The 20,158-nt window shown below is 37.5% G+C and overlaps 2 non-coding genes across 2 annotated transcripts; both read left to right on the top strand.

Annotated features, from left to right (window-relative positions):
- Nucleotides 1-7,593: 7,593 nt before the first annotated feature.
- On the top strand, nt 7,594-7,667 carry Trnan-guu (transfer RNA asparagine (anticodon GUU)). The gene has a single exon. It is a non-coding gene; the product is annotated as a tRNA-Asn (tRNA).
- Nucleotides 7,668-13,051: 5,384 nt separating this feature from the next.
- On the top strand, nt 13,052-13,125 carry Trnan-guu (transfer RNA asparagine (anticodon GUU)). The gene has a single exon. It is a non-coding gene; the product is annotated as a tRNA-Asn (tRNA).
- The last annotated feature ends 7,033 nt before the right edge of the window (nt 13,126-20,158 follow it).

Consider the following 20,158-nt stretch of genomic DNA (forward strand, 5'->3'; position numbering starts at 1 on the left):
CCAATAGTTATCACAACTCTTCATAAATGTCATTGAACACGTATTTTCAAGTATATAATATAGCAACTTACGATGAAAATATTATCTATACAGAAAATATTGACTTTGTGAGCAGGAATTAAGAGGTACTGAGCATTATTACTAAGAGGAGGAAGACCAATAACGCTTCATATTTCACGGGTGTATCTCATTTGAAGAATATATTGTTGTTGAATTAGTGTTTCATTATGTTTAGATATATCTGACTAAAATGTATAGGTCATACAAGCCGTAAACTGTGAAATGGGGAAGTTTTTCTTCGGCATTGTGACTGGCAGTAATGGCTATGAGTCCGATTGTAGCTAAAAGGCGTGGCTTGTGACGTCATGGATCAGCTCTACGTGCTTTGATTGGTCCTAATTTTCCCCATCCTTATACTCTTCCAGACTTGGGAAATATGCTTCCGTCCGGGTTGCATCCTGCCTCCTTAGGAGTCCATCACTTTTCTTACTATGTGCGCCGTTTCTAGGATCATACTCTTCTGCATGAGTCCTGGAGCTACTTCAGCCTCTAGTTTTTCCAGATTCCTTTTCAAGGATCTTGGGATCGTGCCTATTGTTCCTGTGATTATGGGTACAATTTCCACAGGCATATCCTATGGAGGAGTTATGGAGTTCCATTTGACAACGTTTGTGTGTGTGTGTGAGAGAGAGAGAGAGGGTGTAATTGCTGTATGGATAGTTAACGACTGTATTGCCTGTTAGTGAGTTCTGGCTGGTTGTCTGCTGGTAGAGATCAGAGTTCTGAGTTTTTTTGAGTGAGTCTTAAATCAGAACTGGTGATGTTCAGTAGTGTCGGCAGCGGTCTGTGAAGGCATTGATAGTCAGTTAAGTTGTGTGTCATTGATTTGTTTTTGGTTGTTATTAAGTTTGATGTTAATTGATTTGGAGCTGTGTGTTGGATTCGTTGTGTTTGTGAGGTTTTGTTGAGTTATTGTGAGTTGTTATAGTTGAGGGTTGTTGTTGGGAGCTTTTGTGGTTTCTTGGTGTGGTTGTGAGTTGTTAAGGGTTGTTATTGGTGAGCTGTTGTGATCCCTTGGAGTTGTTAGTGGGTGTTTGTGTTGCCTTTTTGTGTTGTTAATTGTTTGTGCGTTGGTTTTTTGTTGTGTTGCTGAGTTTTTGTTGTTATGTGTGAGGTTGTGGTTGTGTTCCTTGTTGTTGTTGTGTTGTTGTGATCCTTGGTTGTTGTGTTGGGTTGCAGTCCTTGGTCGTTGTGTTATTGTGTTATTGGGTTGTGGGTTGTGATTTTTTGTGTTGTTGTTGGTATTCTGTGACCTCAACCAGCGGACAGCACAGGATAGCCGGGAGTGACTGATTGATTGGTAAGTACATGTGTTTTGTGTGTGTGTGTGTGTGTTTTTTATTTATTTATTTTTTTTTTTTGTCAATTGTCCTGCTGTATTTTGGTATTTTGTGTAAAGAAGAAAGTGTGACTGGGGTGGGTGGGTAGCTGGAGTGATTAGGTTAATGTGGGGAGGGTTTTGTCCGCTTGTTTTTTCAAGCTTGTGATCCCGCCACAATCCCATATCCTTCTTATTTCTATTTTACAGGTCTTGATACTAATCCATTTTTTCCCCTTTCTTTCTCTTCAACTCTGGTATCCATGGTATTGCGATATCAATTATTATTATTATTTTTATTATTTTATTATTATTATGATTATTATTATTATTATTATTATTATTATTATTATATAAACAAATAAAAAAACAAAAAAAAATCCATATTAATTCATGTTGTTTGAAATTGGCATTACGACACGAAGGTCATCAACGCTAATGTAAGTCAAGCTTTTTTTTTTCTTTTGTGGAGAAACTTTGCCAAGGAAACGCATTATATAGCTTAAGCTTAAAAGGCTTTGGGAAGACAACTTTTTTAATAGAAGTCATGATGAAAGTTGAGCAAACTTGATGTAATTGTGAGCGGATGTTATTACCTTTATTATTATTATTATTATTAATTATTATTAGTGGTGGTATTTTTTCTATTATTGTGTTATTAATGCATAAGTTATCAACAATTTTATCGACACAAATTTCATTATTATTATTTAGTATTATTATTAGCAGTAGTAGTAGTAGTAGTAGTGTGCTATTATTGATGTGTTTATTGCTATAAATTTTATGATCGATTTTATCGCCATGAATTTCATTAACATTATTGTTATTATGTGCGATATAATTCAATAAATTTGTAATTTGTTCCATTCGTCAGTTCTTGACTGATTATCCTTGGTTAGAATAATGAACCAATAATAATAATAATAATAATAATAATAATAATAATAATAATAATAATAATAATAATAATAATAATAATAATAATAATAATAATATAATACAACTACCCTAGAGGATACAAACACCATGCCCCACCAACAGAAAGGCTGCAGAAGGAAGTGTAGGGGCACAAAAGACCAGCTCCTGATAGACAAAATGGTAATGAAGAACAGTAGGAGAAGGAAAACCAACCTAAGCATGGCATGGATAGACTATAAGAAAGCCTTCGACATGATACCACACACATGGCTAATAGAATGCCTGAAAAATATATGGGGCAGAGGAAAACACCATCAGCTTCCTCAAAAAATACAACGCGCAACTGGAATACAATACTTACAAGCTCTGGAATAAGACTAGCGGAGGTTAATATCAGGAGAGGGATCTTCCAGGGCGACTCACTGTCCCCACTACTCTTCGTAGTAGCCATGATTCCCATGACAAAAGTACTACAGAAGATGGATGCCGGTACCAACTCAAGAAAAAGAGGCAACAGAATCAACCATCTGATGTTCATGGACGACATCAAGCTGTATGGTAAGAGCATCAAGGAAATAGATACCCTAATCCAGACTGTAAGGATTGTATCTGGGGACATCAGGATGGAGTTTGGAATAGAAAAATGCGCCTTAGTCAACATACAAAAAGGCAAAGTAACGAGAACTGAAGGGATAAAGCTACCAGATGGGAGCAACATCAAACACATAGATGAGACAGGATACAAATACCTGGGAATAATGGAAGGAGGGGTATATAAAACACCAAGAGAATGAAGGACACGATCAGGAAAGAATATATGCAGAGACTCAAGGCGATACTCAAGTCAAAACTCAACGCCGGAAATATGATAAAAGCCTAAACACATGGGCAGTGCCAGTAATCAGATACAGCGCAGGAATAGTGGAATGGACGAAGGCAGAACTCCGCAGCATAGATCAGAAAACTAGGAAACATATGACAATACACAAAGCACTACACCCAAGAGCAAATACGGACAGACTATAACATAACACGAAAGGAAGGAGGGAGAGGACTACTACGTAAGTATAGAGGACTGCGTCAACATCGAGAACAGAGCACTGGGCAATATCTGAAAACCAGTGAAGACGAGTGGCTAAAGAGTGCATGGAAGAAGAAGACTAATAAAAGTAGACGAAGACCCAGAAATATACAGAGACAGGAGAAAGACAGACAGAACAGAGGACTGGCACAACAAACCATTGCACGGACAATACATGAGACAGACTAAAGAACTAGCCAGCGATGACAATTGGCAATGGCTACAGAGGGGAGAGCTAAAGAAGGAAACTGAAGGAATGATAACAGCGGCACAAGATCAGGCCCTAAGAACCAGATATGTTCAAAGAACGATAGACGGAAATAACATCTCTCCCATATGTAGGAAGTGCAATACGAAAAATGTAACCATAAACCACATAGCAAGTGAATGCCCGGCACTCGCACAGAACCAGTACAAAAAGAGGCATGATTCAGTGGCAAAAGCCCTCCACTGGAGCCTGTGCAAGAAACATCAGCTACCTTGCAGTAATAAGTGGTACAAGCACCAACCTGAAGGAGTGATAGAAAAAAAACGATCAGGCAAAGATCCTCTGGGACTATGGTATCAGAACGGATAGGGTGATACGTGCAAATAGACCAGACGTGACGTTGATTGACAAAGTCAAGAAGAAAGTATCACTCATTGATGTCGCAATACCATGGGACACCAGAGTGAAAGAGAAAGAGAGGGAAAAAATGGATAAGTATCAAGATCTGAAAATAGAAATAAGAAGGATATGGGATATGCCAGTGGAAATCGTACCCATAATCATAGGAGCACTAGGCACGATCCCCAAGACCCCTGGAAAGGAATCTAGAAAAACTAGAGGCTGAAAATAGCTCCAGGACTCATGCAGAAGAGTGGTGATCCTAGAAACGGCACACATAGTAAGAAAAGTGATGGACTCCTAAGGAGTTTACTATATTTGTTTATCGTCTGCGTGTACGCTGTAATACGTAGGTAGAACAGCAAAGTAAATATCCCCCAACTTACTCTTGTTGAGCCAAGGCACGACCCGAAAAAATTCGCGGGGTTTCTAAATGGCCCACCATCATGGGCGTCAGGCAACGGCTAATAAAACGTGCGTGCTTGCGCGCTTGTTTAGTCATTTGTCGTGGGATGCTCTTGTTCGTTTGTGTGTGTAGTGTGTGTGTGTATGCTCAAAGCAATTCATCTAGAATACGAGCATAAAAAAAAACATGCCAGCCACCTAGAAGCTGAAATGAAATTTTGTGTTTGGAATATGTGATGTTGATCTAAGTGCATATTCTTCACATGTACCTGTTCTCTGTCGGTTCCTATACTTTGTGAGTTACTTGTTTGTGTTTTGCAATAGCTTACTTGTTCACTACGGTTAAGTCCGAAGTTCGATTCTCGGCTCGGCCAACGCGGAATCACAGGAATTTATTTCTGGTGATAGAAATTCACTCCTCGATACAATGTGGTTCGAATTCCACAATAAGCTGTAAGTTCCGTTGATGGGTAACCAATTGGTTCCTAGTCACGTAAAAATGTCTCATCCTTCGGGCCAGCCCTAGGAGAGTTGTTAATCAGCTCAGTGGTCTGGTAAAACTAAGATATATTAACTACGACCAAAGAGTAATAGAAAAAGCCGAAATGGACCATCAACAACGTACTTCTCTTAAAAGCAGAAGTCCACGAATATTGGAAGCCCATCTTTTTGGAAAACCTAACAGCAGTCATGGGGAGCAGAGAGCACTTGCAAGCAAGCGGTGTGCGAGTGGGTGCTTTTTAATTAATTAAATGTTAATTTTCCCCATGAATGATACCAAGCTTTTCAGTGAAAAAATTGGAAATGTATAATGCTGAAAGAACTCGGCCGTGGAGATAAGTGAGAAGATAATTTAATTTGAGCGTTGAAAGCTTTGGATTAAACGTCATATACGAAAAAGAGAAATGCTTTTGGAAGGCACTGTGTGCGTTGCCGTATGCTTGAGGTGGAAAGAGGCCATTATCATTCGTTGTAAACAATGTTGATTTTTTTAAGTATGCTGTGTTGACGGTTCAGAGTGAAAAAGAAATCCTAAGTAAATGAAAGGTTCGTTCTTAAGTTAAATGTCTAAATGACCTTGTGAAGATCTAGTGTTTAATTTCAGCATACATGACAAGCTCTCTCTCTCTCTCTCTCTCTCTCTCTCTCTCTCTCTCTCTTTCCTTATTAATTTCCGGAATCATATCGTTAGATTTATTTAATGTTTTTCATTCTAAGTTACATGTCTTCTTTCCCCGTTCATGTATCTTAAAGTGATATTTAGAAGTCGCTGAATCAGGTTCACTAAAACTAAAACGAAAAGAGTTTAGACTATGACGCCATCGTGGTTGCCTGAGAAAACGGCTGGAGAACCTGTTTCACCTGGTCTACGTCACGACGTACCGCAGGAAAGTTGAACCTTGAAAATAACGGGGGAATGTAGCGATAAATAAATTCTTTTTACTAACATTTACGGAACAATTTTTTGGCTAAAAAAAGAAGAAAAACTTTGCATTGGCAAATACGACTGTATTCGTACTGAAGACGCGGAATTGCTTCAGTAGCTGTGCTGGAAACTGTGACGTGGACCCCTGGCCAAAGAAGTCTGGAAATGAGGTCTATACAGATCTCGGCTGGAAGGAACGAGGAGGAGCCATTTCTCACGTACCAAGGAAGATTTGGGACTTGAACTTACGCCGCTGTTCGAACCCTGTAGGCGTCGAATATAAATATTTTTTTGTGTCCATCTGCTTTTTTAAAGGACTGCCAGTATTAGTGACACGCCATATCGATTGTTGTTGTTATTGGGATATATGTTTACGATAGTAAATAAGCGTGCCTTAGGGGTTATGCTACATGCTTCTATGTAAACACTGAATGTACGGAACGAGTAAGGATGTTTTATTTTAAACTGCGCGCGCAGATCATTGATAAGGGAAAGCGAACTAACGTACTCTCGGTTGCTCTTTAATGATTGAACATATACTCTTTAGACTCCTAAGGTCTGCTGCAAATGTACAAGCACTGATTTGTTTGCTTTTTTAATAGCTACACTGTAACAATGCTATCGGTCCACAGAGGGCGACTGGAACTCACCTGGATTTGATTCCTTTATAAAATGAGAGAGAGAGAGAGAGAGAGAGAGAGAGAGAGAGAGAGAGAGAGAGAGAGAGAGGTAACGAAAGGATAATAAATAACTTAAAACTCCAGCGTCATTAACCAATTCTTCTCCAAAAGATCTAGGATCTATATCCTTCTCGATATCAGATTAAATCATTCGTGGTCCGATGGCCCACCCCTCCCCCCTTTTCCTTATTTGGTTGGAGATAAAAAGCCAGTGATTTGGTTAAGAACAAAAGAAAAATCAGTCATTTGGTTGAAAAAATCACCGCTTTGGTGTAAAGAGATAAGTGATTTTTTTTTTAATGTTTGGTTTAAAATAAAAGACATTTGATTAGATAAAAATTAGTGGTTTGGTTGAAAAAAATGTTATTTGGTTGAAAACAAATAAAAATCTGTGATTTGGTTGAAAACATAAAGGATCGGAGATTTTGGTTGAAAAAAATCAGTGATTTGGTTGAAAACAAACAATAATCAGTGCGTTGGTTGGAAAACTCAGTGATTTTGTTGAAAACAAAAAGATTAGTTATATTGGTTGAAAAATTCAGTGATTTGGTTGAAAACAAGCAGAAGTAAGTGATTTTGTTATAAAAATCAGTGATGTGGTTCAAAACAAATAAAAATCAGTGATTTGATTGAAAATATAAATAATCGGTGATTATGGGTAAAAAAATGAGTGATTTGGTTAAAAACAAAAAATCATTTATTTCATTGAAAACCAAAAAGTCAGTGATTTGGTTAAAAAAAAGTGAACAGTTGTAAATAATAACTGATTTGTTTTAAAATATCAGTGGTTTAGCTGAAAAAAGAATCAAATCAGTCATGCTAGGATTATTGCATTTTTTTTCTGTGTGTAACTAAACGTAGTCGAAAACAGCATTTTTATACAGTGGAAATTTTTCCATTGCATTATAATGCTGCAGGAATTGTATCTGGCAATTGGTATTCATGAAATATATAGCAATAAAAAATATTTCCCGACATGTCATGATATGGCATATAAAATCGCTACACTATCTCCGGAGAGTATACGATCACTGAAAACTTGCTGTTCAGTGCACAGATTTTTGCAATGAAATCAGTGAATGGGGCAATATCTTGTAAGCCTCCGTGGCACAATCGGTTAGCGCGTTCGGCTGTTAACCGAAAGGTTGGTGGTTCGAGCCCACCCGGGGGCGGTACCTTTTGATAATTAGCCAGTCCTAATGCAAATTAGCAATGTGGTGACCTGCATATAATTACGTTGAGTGTTATGCTTCTCCTTCCTCAATGGCTGGTCATTTGATGTGTATTTTTGTTGAGCCCGTGTTAATTCCTGTGTTTGGTTAATCACTTCATTGCATCAGTGGTCAATAAGTCTATTTTGATTTGATGTATTTACTTTGAAGCCTGGCATGACATAAAGCATCTAATTTCAACTTTATGCATTATGTTGAACGATGAAGGAAACTACTATATATCTTGGCTTCAGTTCCTTTTTTACTTTACAAGTGAATGGTAGACCATACTTTTAATGTTAAATTTTGAAATGTGTTTTGAAATTTTGCTTACATTTCTGAGCATGGAAGAATGAAGTTCGATTCAGCCAATGTCGCCTCAGCCACGAGTTACGCCTTTGATTGATAACGGTTATGTTGACCTTCCACCGCATTATGACACTAAAATTTTGTGACCTGATTTTGTATTTAGCTTCGAATTCCGCCCTGAATATTGTGCAATGAAATATGGCTTTCAGTTCCAACTCAGATTATGGAAAAAAAATGTGAAAATCTTTTCCAGATGGGTTCAAAGCGTTCTACCGTTGTTGGACGTGTGCTCGAAACTGTGACCCAGAAACACGTCAAATCAAGACTTTGACCTCAAATTTTGACTTTGAAATTTAATGTAAGGAACAAGTGACCTTTAACAGAAAACATGCTCCTCCAGTAGACTAGCGAAGCCCTCTTTTTAAGCAAAAATGAAAATCCTGTATCTTATAATGAATTGAATTGTTTCCATGGCGACACGCTGTCAATTCTCCATCATAATTCACCAAATTTTCATTATCTGGAAGGCGTCACCCACCGTTGGTCGTCATCATAGATCATTAAAGGCTGTTTGCCCATTCTCGAGATAATTTGCAATATATGGAAAGGCGTTTTTAATTACAGAGATGATTATTTCAGGTTTTCCGTTCGGATTGTTTAGTTTTCTGTAAAAGAAAACTGTTGTGTCGGCTTGGTGCATCCGTCCACACTTTTCTCTGTCAGATCTTAAGAACTGCTGAGGTTAGATCATCCACTCTCCAAACATCAAACATACCAAATTGTAGTTCTTTAACATCAATCATTTTAATTTATTTTAGGTTAAAGTTAGCCATAATCGTGCTTCTGGCAACGATATAGGACAGGCCACCACCGGGTCGTGATTGAAGTATCATGGGCCGTGGCTCATACAGCATTATACCAAGACCACCGAAAGATAGATCTATTTTCGGTGGCCTTGATTATACGCTGTACAGAGAACGCGATTGCTCATATTTAATTGTGTTTTTTATATTATTGCTATTATTAGACTGGCTTTATGCCAGCACGGGCTCTTGCTCATAGAGCAGCCCGTAATGAATTGACTTGAGATTGAATAATAATTCGTGTATTAAGCAGGTTGGATCAGATATGTGAATTCTTTATAAAAAAAATTCTCTCTCTCTCTCTCGCTCTCTCTCTCTCTCCAGACTGACAACACTGTTTCCTTATGTTCGCATAATTCTAAAGGAAGTCTTCCTTTGAAAGAGAAGTCCGTCGACACCATTTCCCTAATAAGAACGTCAGCGAACAGGAACGAAAAGAATATATATTGCCTCGTTCTGAAAGACCAGGTTAGTCCATTCAGGCGTCGTCACTCCATTGAAGACGGGAGCTCTTTAGCCTGCAGTCGCCATAGACTAGGAAATGAGGCTTCAGGGACGCCGATGTCAGAGAGAGAGAGAGAGAGAGAGAGAGGGAGAGAGAGAGAGAGAGAGAGAGAAGGGGTACATTTTAATTATCATTAATATTATGAGGTACATTTTTCTTATCTTTACACAAACTTACACAATCACTTAGAGAGATAGTGGGGCAGGGCGGGTTGTAAGAGGTAAATTTTTCTTATCGTTACACAATCTTACACAGAGAGAGAGACCTTACCTTACAGACCTTACATCTTGTTCGGGTTGCCCCAGGTCCCTCAGGGTGAGGCACTCTAATGTCTACCAAAGAGTTGCTAGTGCATCTTCCGGTATATGTTGCATCTTCCAATCTGGATGGTCTGGGATGCAGCTTAGATATTTGTCGAGCTTATTCTTAAACACATCTACGCTCACTCCTGATATATTCCTCAGATGAGCTGGCAACGCATTGAATAGACGCTGCATTGTCGATGCTTGTGCGTAGTGGATTAATGTCCTGTGTGTTTTCCTTATTTTTCCTGGTATTGTTTTGGGTACTATTAATCTACCTCTGCTTGCTCTTTCTGATATTTTTAGCTCCATGATGTTTTCGGCAATTCCTTCTATCTTTTCCCATGCCCTATATGCATGTAGCGTTCTCTTCTCCTTTCTAGACTATATGATTTTAAAGATTGTAGTCTTTCCCAATAGTCAAGATCCTTAACTTCATCTATTCTAGCTGTAAAGGACCTTTGTACACTCTCTATTTGTGTAATATCCTGTTGATAGTGTGGGTACCATATCATATTGAAATATTCAAGTGGACTACGAACATATGGTTTATAAAGCATAATCATGTGTTCAGCTTATCTTGTTTTGAAGTGCCGTAGCAACATTCCCATTTTTGCTTTACATTTTGCCAATAGAATTGCTATTTGATCATTGCATAACATGTTCCTATTCAACATCACACCAAGGTCTTTAACTGCTTCCTTATTTGTGATTGTCTCATTATTAGGTCCCGTATATGCATATAGCTTTCCTTCTCTGTCTCCATAATTTATTGATTCAAATTTATCAGAGTTAAATACCATCCTATTTACCTCTGAGCAAGCATATACTTTGTTAAGGTCTCTTTGTAGCGCGTTCCTATCTTCATCACATGTAATTTCTCTACTTATTCTTGTGTCATCAGCGAAACTACTCACTACCGAGTCCTTAACATTACTGTCTGTGTCTGCAATCATGATAACAAACAGTAATACAGCTAACACCGTACCTTGTGGCACACCAGATATTACCTTAGCTTCATCCGATTTCTCATCGTTTGCAATAACTATCTGTTTTCTGTTGTGTAAAAATTCTTTTAACCATCTTCCTACTTTGTCCACTATATTATGTTTTCTAATTTTCTCCGCTAATATATTATGATCTACCTTGTCAAAAGCTTTTGCAAAGTCTAGATAAACCACATCCGTTTCGTTTCCGTTTTTCAAATTTTTTTATATGTTCTCACGGTGGACTAACAGTTGGCTTTGTGTACTTTTTCCGGGTACAAAACCATGTTGTCCTATATTAAACAAATGATTTTTTATTAAATGTTTCATAATATTTTTCTTCATTAACCTTTCATACACTTTCATAATATGTGATGTTAGACTCACAGGCCTATAATTACTTGCCTCTAGTCTTGATCCACTTTTGAAAGTAGGGGTAATATATGCTAATTTAATGCTTATCATAAATCTTGCCTGTATATACACTTTGTGTTTATAATATTGCAAGTGGCTTTGCGATAGAATGAACAAATTTCTTTAACAAAATAGCAGGGACACCATCAGGCCCAGCTGCAGCTCCATTTTTAATTTCATTAATAGCGTCATCATGGTTGCCTGAGAAAACGACTGGAGAACCTGTTTCACCTGGTCTACGTCACGGCGTACCGCAGGAAAGTTGAACCTCGAAAATAACGGGGGAATGTAGCGATAAATAAATTCTTTTTACTAACATTTACGGAACCATTTTTTGGCTAAAAAGAGAAGAAAAACTTTGCATTGGCAAATACGACTGTATTCGTACTGAAGACGCGGAATTGCTTCAGTAGCTGTGCTGGAAACTGTGACGTGGACCCCTGGCCAAAGAAGTATGGAAATGAGGTCTATACAGACCTCGGCTGGAAGGAACGAGGAGGAGCCATTTCTCATGTACCAAGGAAGATTTGGGACTTGAGCGTACGCCGCTGTTTGAACGCTGTAGGCATCGAATATATATATTTTTTTATGTCCATCTGATTTTTTAAAGGACTGCCAGTATTAGTGACATGCCATATCAGTTATTGTTGTTATTGGGATATATGTTTACGAAAGTAATTAAGCGTGCCCCAGGGGTCTGCTAAATGCTTCTATGTAAACACTGAATGTACGGAACGAGTAAGGATGTTTTATTTTAAACTGCGCGCGCAGAACATTGATATGGGAAAGCGAACTAACGTACTCTCGGTTGCTCTTTAATGATTGAACATATCCTCTTTAGACTCCTAAGGTCTGCTGCAAATGTATAAGCAGTGATTTTTTTGCTTTTTTAATAGTTATACTGTAACAATGCTATCGGCCCCACAGAGGGCCACTGGAACTCGCCTGGATTTGATTCCTTTATAAAACGAGAGAGAGAGAGAGAGAGAGAGAGAGAGAGAGAGAGAGAGAGAGAGAGAGAGCTAATGAAAGGATAATAATTAACTTAAAACTCCAGCGTCATTGACCAATTCTTCTCCAAAAGATCTAGGATCTATATCCTTCTCGATATCAGATTAAATCATTCATGGTCCAATGCCCCACCCTCCCCCCTTTTCCTTATTTGGTTGGAGATAAAAAGCCAGTGATTTTGTTAAGAAGAAAAGAAAAATCAGTCATTTGGTTGAAAAAATCACCGCTTTGGTGTGAAAAGATAAGTGATTTGTTTTTTTTAAATATTTGGTTAAAAAAACATTTGATTAGATAAAAATTAGTGGTTTGGTTGAAAAAATAATGTTATTTGATTGTAAACAAATAGATATCAGCGATTTGGTTGAAAACAAACAATAATCAGTGTGTTGGTTGGAAAACTCAATGATTTTGTTGAAAACAAAAAAGATCAGTGATATTGGTTGAAAAAAATCAGTGATTTGGTTGAAAACAAATAAAACTCAGTGATTTGATTGAAAATAAAAATTATCGGTGATTAAGGTTAAAAAAATCAGTGATTTGGTTAAAAACAAAAAATCATTTATTTTATTGAAAACCAAAAAGTCACTGATTTGGTTAAAAAAAAAGTGAACAGTTGAAAAAATAACTGATTTGGTTTAAAATATCAGTTATTTATCTGAAAAAAATATCAAATCAGTCATGCTAGGATATTGCATTTTTTTTTAACCAAACGTAGTCGAAAACAGCATTTTAATACAGTGGAAAGTTTTCCATTGCATTATAATGCTGCAGGAATTGTATCTGGCAATTGGTATTCATATAATATATAGCAATAAAAATAAATATTTCCTGACATGTCATGATATTGCATATAAAATCGCTACACTATCTCCGGAGAGTATACGATCACTGAAAACTTGCTGTTCAGTGCACAGATTTTTGCAATGAAATCAGTGAATGGGGCATTATCTTGTAAGCCTCCGTGGCACAATTGGTTAGCGCGTTCGGCTGTTAACCGAAAGGTTGGTGGTTCGAGCCCACCCGGGGGCGGTACCTTTTGATAATTAGCCAGTCCTAATGCAAATTAGCAATGTGGTGACCTGCATATAATTAAGTTGAGTGTTATGCTTCTCCTTCCTCAATGGCTGGTCATTTGATGTGTATTTTTGTTGAGCCCGTGTTAATTCCTGTGTTTGGTTAATCACTTCATTGCATCAGTGGTCAATAAGTCTGCTTTGAATTGATGTATTTACTATGAAGCCTGGCATGACGTAAAGCATCTAATTTCAATTTTATTCATTATGTTGAACGATGAAGGAAACTAATATATATCTTGGCTTCAGTTCCTTTTTTACTTTACAAGTGAATGGTAGACCATACTTTTAATGTTAAATTTTGAAATGTGGCTTACATTTCTGAGCATGGAAGAATGAAGTTCGATTCAGCCAAAGTCGCCTCAGCCACGAGTTACGCCTTTGATTAATAACGGTTATGTAGACCTTCCACCGCATTATGACACTAAAATTTTATGACCTGACTTTGCATTTGGCTTTGAATTCCGCCTTGAATATTGTGCAATGAAATATGGCTTTCAGTTCCAACTCAGATTATGGAAATAAACGTGAAAATCTTTTCCAGGTGTGTTCAAAGCATTCTACCGTTGTTGGACGTGTGCTCGAAACTGTGACCCAGAAACACGTTAAATCAAGACTTTGACCTTAAATTTTGACTTTGAAATTTAATATAAGGAACAAGTGACCTTTAACAGAAAACATGCTCCTCCAATAGACTAGCGAAGCCCTCTTTTTAAGAAGAAATGAAAATCCTGTATTTTATAATGAATTGAATTGTTTCCATGGCGACACGCTGTCAATTCTTCATCATAATTCACCAAATTTTCATTATCTGGAAGGCGTCACCCACCGTTGGTCGTCATCATCGATCATTAAAAGCTGTTTGCCCATTCTCGAGATAATTTGCAATATATGGAAAGGCGTTTTTAATTACAGAGATGATTATTTCAGGTTTTCCGTTCGGAATGACTTCTTGTTTAGTTTTCTGTAAAAGAAAACTGTTGTGTCGGCTTTGTGCATCCGTCCACACTTTTCTCTGTCAGATCTTAAAAACTGCCGAGGTTAGATCATCCACTCTCCAAACATCAAACATACCAAATTGCAGTCCTTTAACTTCAATCCATTTTAATTTATTTTAGGTTAAAGTGAGCCATAATCGTGCTTCTGGCAACGATATAGGACAGGCCACCACCGGGTCGTGATTGAAGTAACATGGGCCGTGGCTCCTACAGCATTATACCAATACCACCGAAAGATAGATATATTTTCGTTGGCCTTGATTATACGCTGTACAGAGAACGCGATTGCTCATATTTAATTGTGTTTTTATATATTATTATTATTATTAAGCTGGCTTTATGCCAGCACGGGCTCTTGCTCATAGAGCAGCCCGTAATGAATTAACTTGAGATTGAATAATAATTCGTGCATTAAGCAGGTTGGATCAGATATGTGAATTCTTTATAAAAAAAATTCTCTCTCTCTCTCTCTCTCTCTCTCTCTCTCCAGACTGACAACACTGTTTCCCTTATGTTCGCATAATTCTAAAGGAAGTCTTCCTTTGAAAGAGAAGTCCGTCGACACCATTTCCCTAATAAGAACGTCAGCGAACAGGAACGAAAAGAATATATATTGCCTCGGTCTGAAAGACCAGGTTAGTCCATTCAGGCGTCGTCACTCCATTGAAGACGGGAGCTCTTTAGCCTGCAGTCGCCATAGACTAGGAAATGAGGCTTCAGGGACGCCGATGTCACAGAGAGAGATAGATAGAGAGAGAGAGAGAGAGAGAGAAGAGAGAATTACATTTAATTATCATTAATATCATGAGGTACCTTTTTCTTATCTTTACACAAACTTACACAATCACTTAGAAAGAGAGTGGGGTCAGGGCGGGTTGTAAGAGGTAAATTTTTGCTTATCGTTACACAATTTACACAGAGAGACCTTACCTTACAGACCTACATCTTGTTCGGGTTGCCCCAGGTCCCTCAGTGTGAGGCATCCCTTAATGCTACCAGAAGAGTTAGTAGTGAGATTCGTTCCGGCTATTTTTGCATCTTCCATCTGGATGGTCTGGGATGCAGCTTAGATATTTGTCGAGGGGGCTTATTCTTAAGGGCACATCTACGCCTCACTCCGGATAATAATTTCCCCCATCTGATGACGCTGGCAACGCATTGAATAGACGCTGCATTGTCGATGCTGGTGCGTAGTGATTAATGTCCTGTGCTTTCCTTCTTTTTCCTGGTATATTTTGGCACTATTAATCTACCTCTGCTTGCTCTTTCTGATATTTTTAGCTCCATGATGTTTCGGGGCAATTCTTTCTTAATCTGTTTCCATGCCTGGAAATATCATGTAGCGTTCTCTTCTCCTTTCTAGACTATACGATTTGAAAGATTGTAGTCTTTCCCAATAGTCAAGATCCTTAACTTCTTCTATTCTAGCTGTAAAGGACCTTTGTACACTCTCTATTTGTGTAATATCCTGTTGATAGTGTGGGTACCATATTATATTGCAATATTCAAGTGGACTACGAACATACGGTTTATAAAGCATAACCATGTGTTCAGCTTTTCTTGTTTTGGAGTGCCGTAACAACATTCCCATTTTTGCTTTACATTTTGCAACCAGAATTGCTATTTGATCATTGCATAACATGTTCCTATTCAACATCACACCAAGGTCTTTAACTGCTTCCTTATTTGTGATTGTCTCATTATTAGGTCCCCTATTTGCATATAGTTTTCCTTCTCTGTCTCCATAATTTATTGATTCAAATTTATCAGAGTTAAATACCATCCTATTTACCTCTGCCCAAGCATATACTTTGTTAAGGTCTCTTTGTAGTGCGTTCCTATCTTCATCACAAGTAATTTCTCTACTCAACACCGAGTCCTTAACATTACTGTCTATGTCTGCAATCATAATAACAGACGGTAATACAGCAAACACCGTACCTTGTGGCACACTGGATATTACCTTAGCTTCATCCGATTTCTCATCGTTTGCAATAACTATCTGTTTTCTGTTGTGTAAAAATTCTTTTAACCATCTTCCTACTTTGTCCACTATATTATGTTTTCTAATTTTCTTTGCTAATATATTATGATCTACCTTGTCAAAAGCTTTTGCAGTCTAGATAAACCACATCTGTTTCATTTCTGTTTTTCATATTTTTGTATATGTTCTCACGGTGGACTAACAGTTGGGTTTGTGTACTTTTTCTGGGTACAAAACCATGTTGTCCTATAATAAACAAATTATTTTTTATTAAATGTTTCATAATATTTTTCTTCATTACCCTTTCATACACTTTCATAATATATGATGTTAGACTCACAGGTTTATAATTACTTGCCTCTAGTCTTGATCCACTTTTGAAAGTAGAGATAATATATGCTAATTTGTGCTCATCATAAATCTTGCCTGTATCTACACTTTGTCTTTATAATATTGCAAGTGGCTTCGTGATAGAATGAACTACTTTCTTTAACAAAATAGCAGGGACACCATCAGACCCAGCTGCAGCTCCATTTTTAATTTCATTAATAGCCTGCACAATATCGGCTTCATTTATATCTGTCTGATAAATATTCACTATTTTCATCCCTTATTTCTGTATCATTGTCTTCATTATCAATTCTAGGGGTAAATTCTCTCTTATATCTTTCTGCCAATATGTTGCATATTTCCTTTTTTTTCATTCGATAATCTCCCTTCAATTCTTAGAGGGGCTATTTCTATTCTTCTTTTATTCATCTTTTTCGCATACGAGTACAATAGTTTGGGGTTTTGCTTGATATTTACTAGGTTTTTTTTCTTCCAAGTCCCATTTTTCATTCTTTTGATTGTAAAATCTTTTGTTCTGCATTTTCTATCTTACTTTTTAGTTCCATCACTTTCCATGCATTTTTTTCTTTTTCAAGACCTTTTTTCCACTTTCTGATTATCTGGAACAAGATCCTTCTGTCTCTTGGTATGCATGACTAATGTTTACTTTTCTTCTTCGGTATATATTTATCCACTATTTTCTCTAATATTTTATATAATATCTCCGTATTTACTTTTATATCATCACTTATGATTCCAATCTTTGTTTAATTCTTCATTTATTTCTGACCATTTTATATTTTTACTGTAGAAGTTGTATTTTCCATATCCTTCCCACTTTTTCATTTCTTGCTTATCTCTTTTTTCACTTGTCTTGGAATGGACTGTTAATTCTATGACATTATGGTCTTAAACACTCGTATTATAAACTATTATTTCTTTAACATAATTTACCTCGTTCACAAATACTAGGTCTAAAGTATTTTCCTTTCTTGTTGGCAGGTGATTTATTTATTGAATGTTGTATTCTAGTAGCATATCTAATAACTTTTCGAATTGCCTCTTATCTACTGCACTAATATGACTCTCTTTTTTATATGTATAAAGGAAAGTTAAATTCTCCAGATAGGAGAATAGTCCAGTCCTTGTGATTTCTACATATATCACCCAATTTTTCTATTATTGTGTCAAACTCTTTAGTATTAGGGGGTCTATATATTACTATGTTCATTCATTTTCCAGATTCAAATTCTACCGCTATTAGTTCACATTCCGAGTCACTATATTTGTCATATATTTTTCCTTGATTTTTGTCTTTCCCATATATCGCTCTTCCCCCTTGATTCCTATTTTTTCTATCTGACCTATAAGTTTGGAACCATTTTATTTGATCACCATTACCATTTTCTTGGAAATACCAGGTTTCACTTATATTCATTATGTCTATTTTCTTTTCAATTTGGGTTAGTTCTTCTTAGAACTCTATTTTTCTTTTTGAGTTACTTGTAACTAAACCCTGCGCATTCATCACTTTGATGGTTTGCATGTTATCTCCTTCATTTAATATGGGTAATAATAAGGATTTTCCCATGTGTCTTTCCTGTTCTGGTATGTTGTTCTTTTCTTCATTTCCAGTATTTCCAGAAATTCTGAGAGAGAGAGATGGGCAGAGGGGCGGTACATTTTTAAAATATCATAATTATTGGAAAAGATAAATTGTTCATATCTTTACACACACACACACACACACACACACACAGAGGGAGAGAGAGAGAGAGAGAGAGAGAGAGAGAGAGAGAGAGAGAGAGAGAGAGAGAATGAATTGTATCAGGAAATCTTGTGTATAATCATACCAATTAATAGCATTGCTTTTGAGACACTACTCTGTGTTACGGCCTCTGAGAGAGGTCCGCTTCAGGTTCGATATTATGATGAACAAAAATAATTCAACACCAACAGTTGAAACTGGGGATATGAATATAGAAAGAACACTAACACAATAAAGGTTTATTTACAAGCTCACTAACAAAGATAAGTGCAGAATGGTGTCTCCTATTTACATAAAAAAAGTAAAATCTGGCACTGCATGAACTGGGGGAACAGTGAGGTAATGAAAGTACTTGCCGATCAGTTTTGCAACTCGAAGCAATGGCTTCACAAAAGTAGAACTGCGATTGCAGACATCTTCTTGACTCCGTATTACAGAAAATAATGTCTGCTCTTGATACTTGAAGGGCAGGAACTCCCCAAAACCTCTAGCAGAACGTTTCTTCTCTGAAGCCTCGCTCAACGTCGAAATAACTCAGTCGTCCACTCCTGAAGACGACTTGACCAGAATTCGACTATTTCTCTCAAGAGACTTTTCCTCTCCGATGCTTCGTCGTCCTTCTCTTATCTCACTCTCTGATGATCTCTGCTGCTGAGCTCTCACTGATAATCGGATCTGTGGCTCTTACTGATGATCTCTTACTCTGTGACTAACTGATGATCTCTTACTCTGTGACTAACTGTTGATCTGCCTTCTCCTACTTCATCCGTCGTATTTATATGGCATTCTGGGGGCGGGGCCTACGGCGGGCGTCACAAACTCCCGAGATTACCAGAACGATTTAGAGGTTTCTCGACGAAGTATCGCATCAGAAGTCGCGGCGTTTCTCACAACACTTCGGCGCCTGTCAAGTTCCACAACACTCCTGCCGATTCTAGAACCATCATGAGAACAGGTGCCTCCAACACACGCGCGAAAACCTCCGTGCGGCAGAACTTCTCAAAGATGCGTTTTCCTTTCTTTTATCTTCCTTTGCTATAAAGCAATTACCTTGACACGTCCCCCCACAAAGAGAAAAAAATTAAATCAACTGATTTTTTTTCTAAGGAGAAACAGGAATTAAACAGCAGGGGAACAATTCTGCATAAAGCTTTAATCCAGTCAAAAATGCACGGTTCTCCACTCACACACTCACTCGTGTGAAAACAGAAAACGGTCACTAGGCTACTCATTCTGAGAAATCTCTAGAAAGGCTATCAGCTAATACATTATCCCTTCCTCTTACTTTTCCCGTTTTCTGAACTCTGATTAAAACTTTGAAATGCTAAAACACAGTCACATCGAACACCGGCGGTGGCCATGGTATGGGGCGTTCTTTATAATTCTGAAGCAAATTTATATTCACTGACTTTGCTCTACTCTTACCCATATTAATTCTATAATGTGCATTTCCCCTCTCCTCTAACACTGAAAAAGGACCTTCGAACCTATAAGATAAAGCAGAACCTTCTTTCTGGACTAATACTAAAACTTTATCTCCTACACAGAGATGTCTCTCTTTTGCTCTAAGATCATGTTTCCGTTTAGTTTCCCCTTGACTCTCCCTCTCGTTCTCCTTCGCTAGTTGCCAAGCATCTCTTAAACTGTTTTTATAATACACTAGATTAGTGATGTAGTCCTCACTACCTTCTTTATTCATTAAGGTACATTTCAACATTTCCAAAGGACCTTTAGCGGAGTGACCGAAAACAAGCTCAAAAGGACTAAATCCTGTAGTGTCGCTCGGTGCTAACCTTAAAGCTAACAGAAGAATGGTAACTTTTCTTCCCAGTCGTGTTCGAAGTTCTTACACAATTTCCGTAAGCAACTCTTTAACGTTTGATGAAATCTCTCCACAATGCCTTGCGAT

Source organism: Macrobrachium nipponense, chromosome 22 (assembly GCF_015104395.2).
Source record: "Macrobrachium nipponense isolate FS-2020 chromosome 22, ASM1510439v2, whole genome shotgun sequence".
Lineage (NCBI taxonomy): Eukaryota > Metazoa > Arthropoda > Malacostraca > Decapoda > Palaemonidae > Macrobrachium > Macrobrachium nipponense.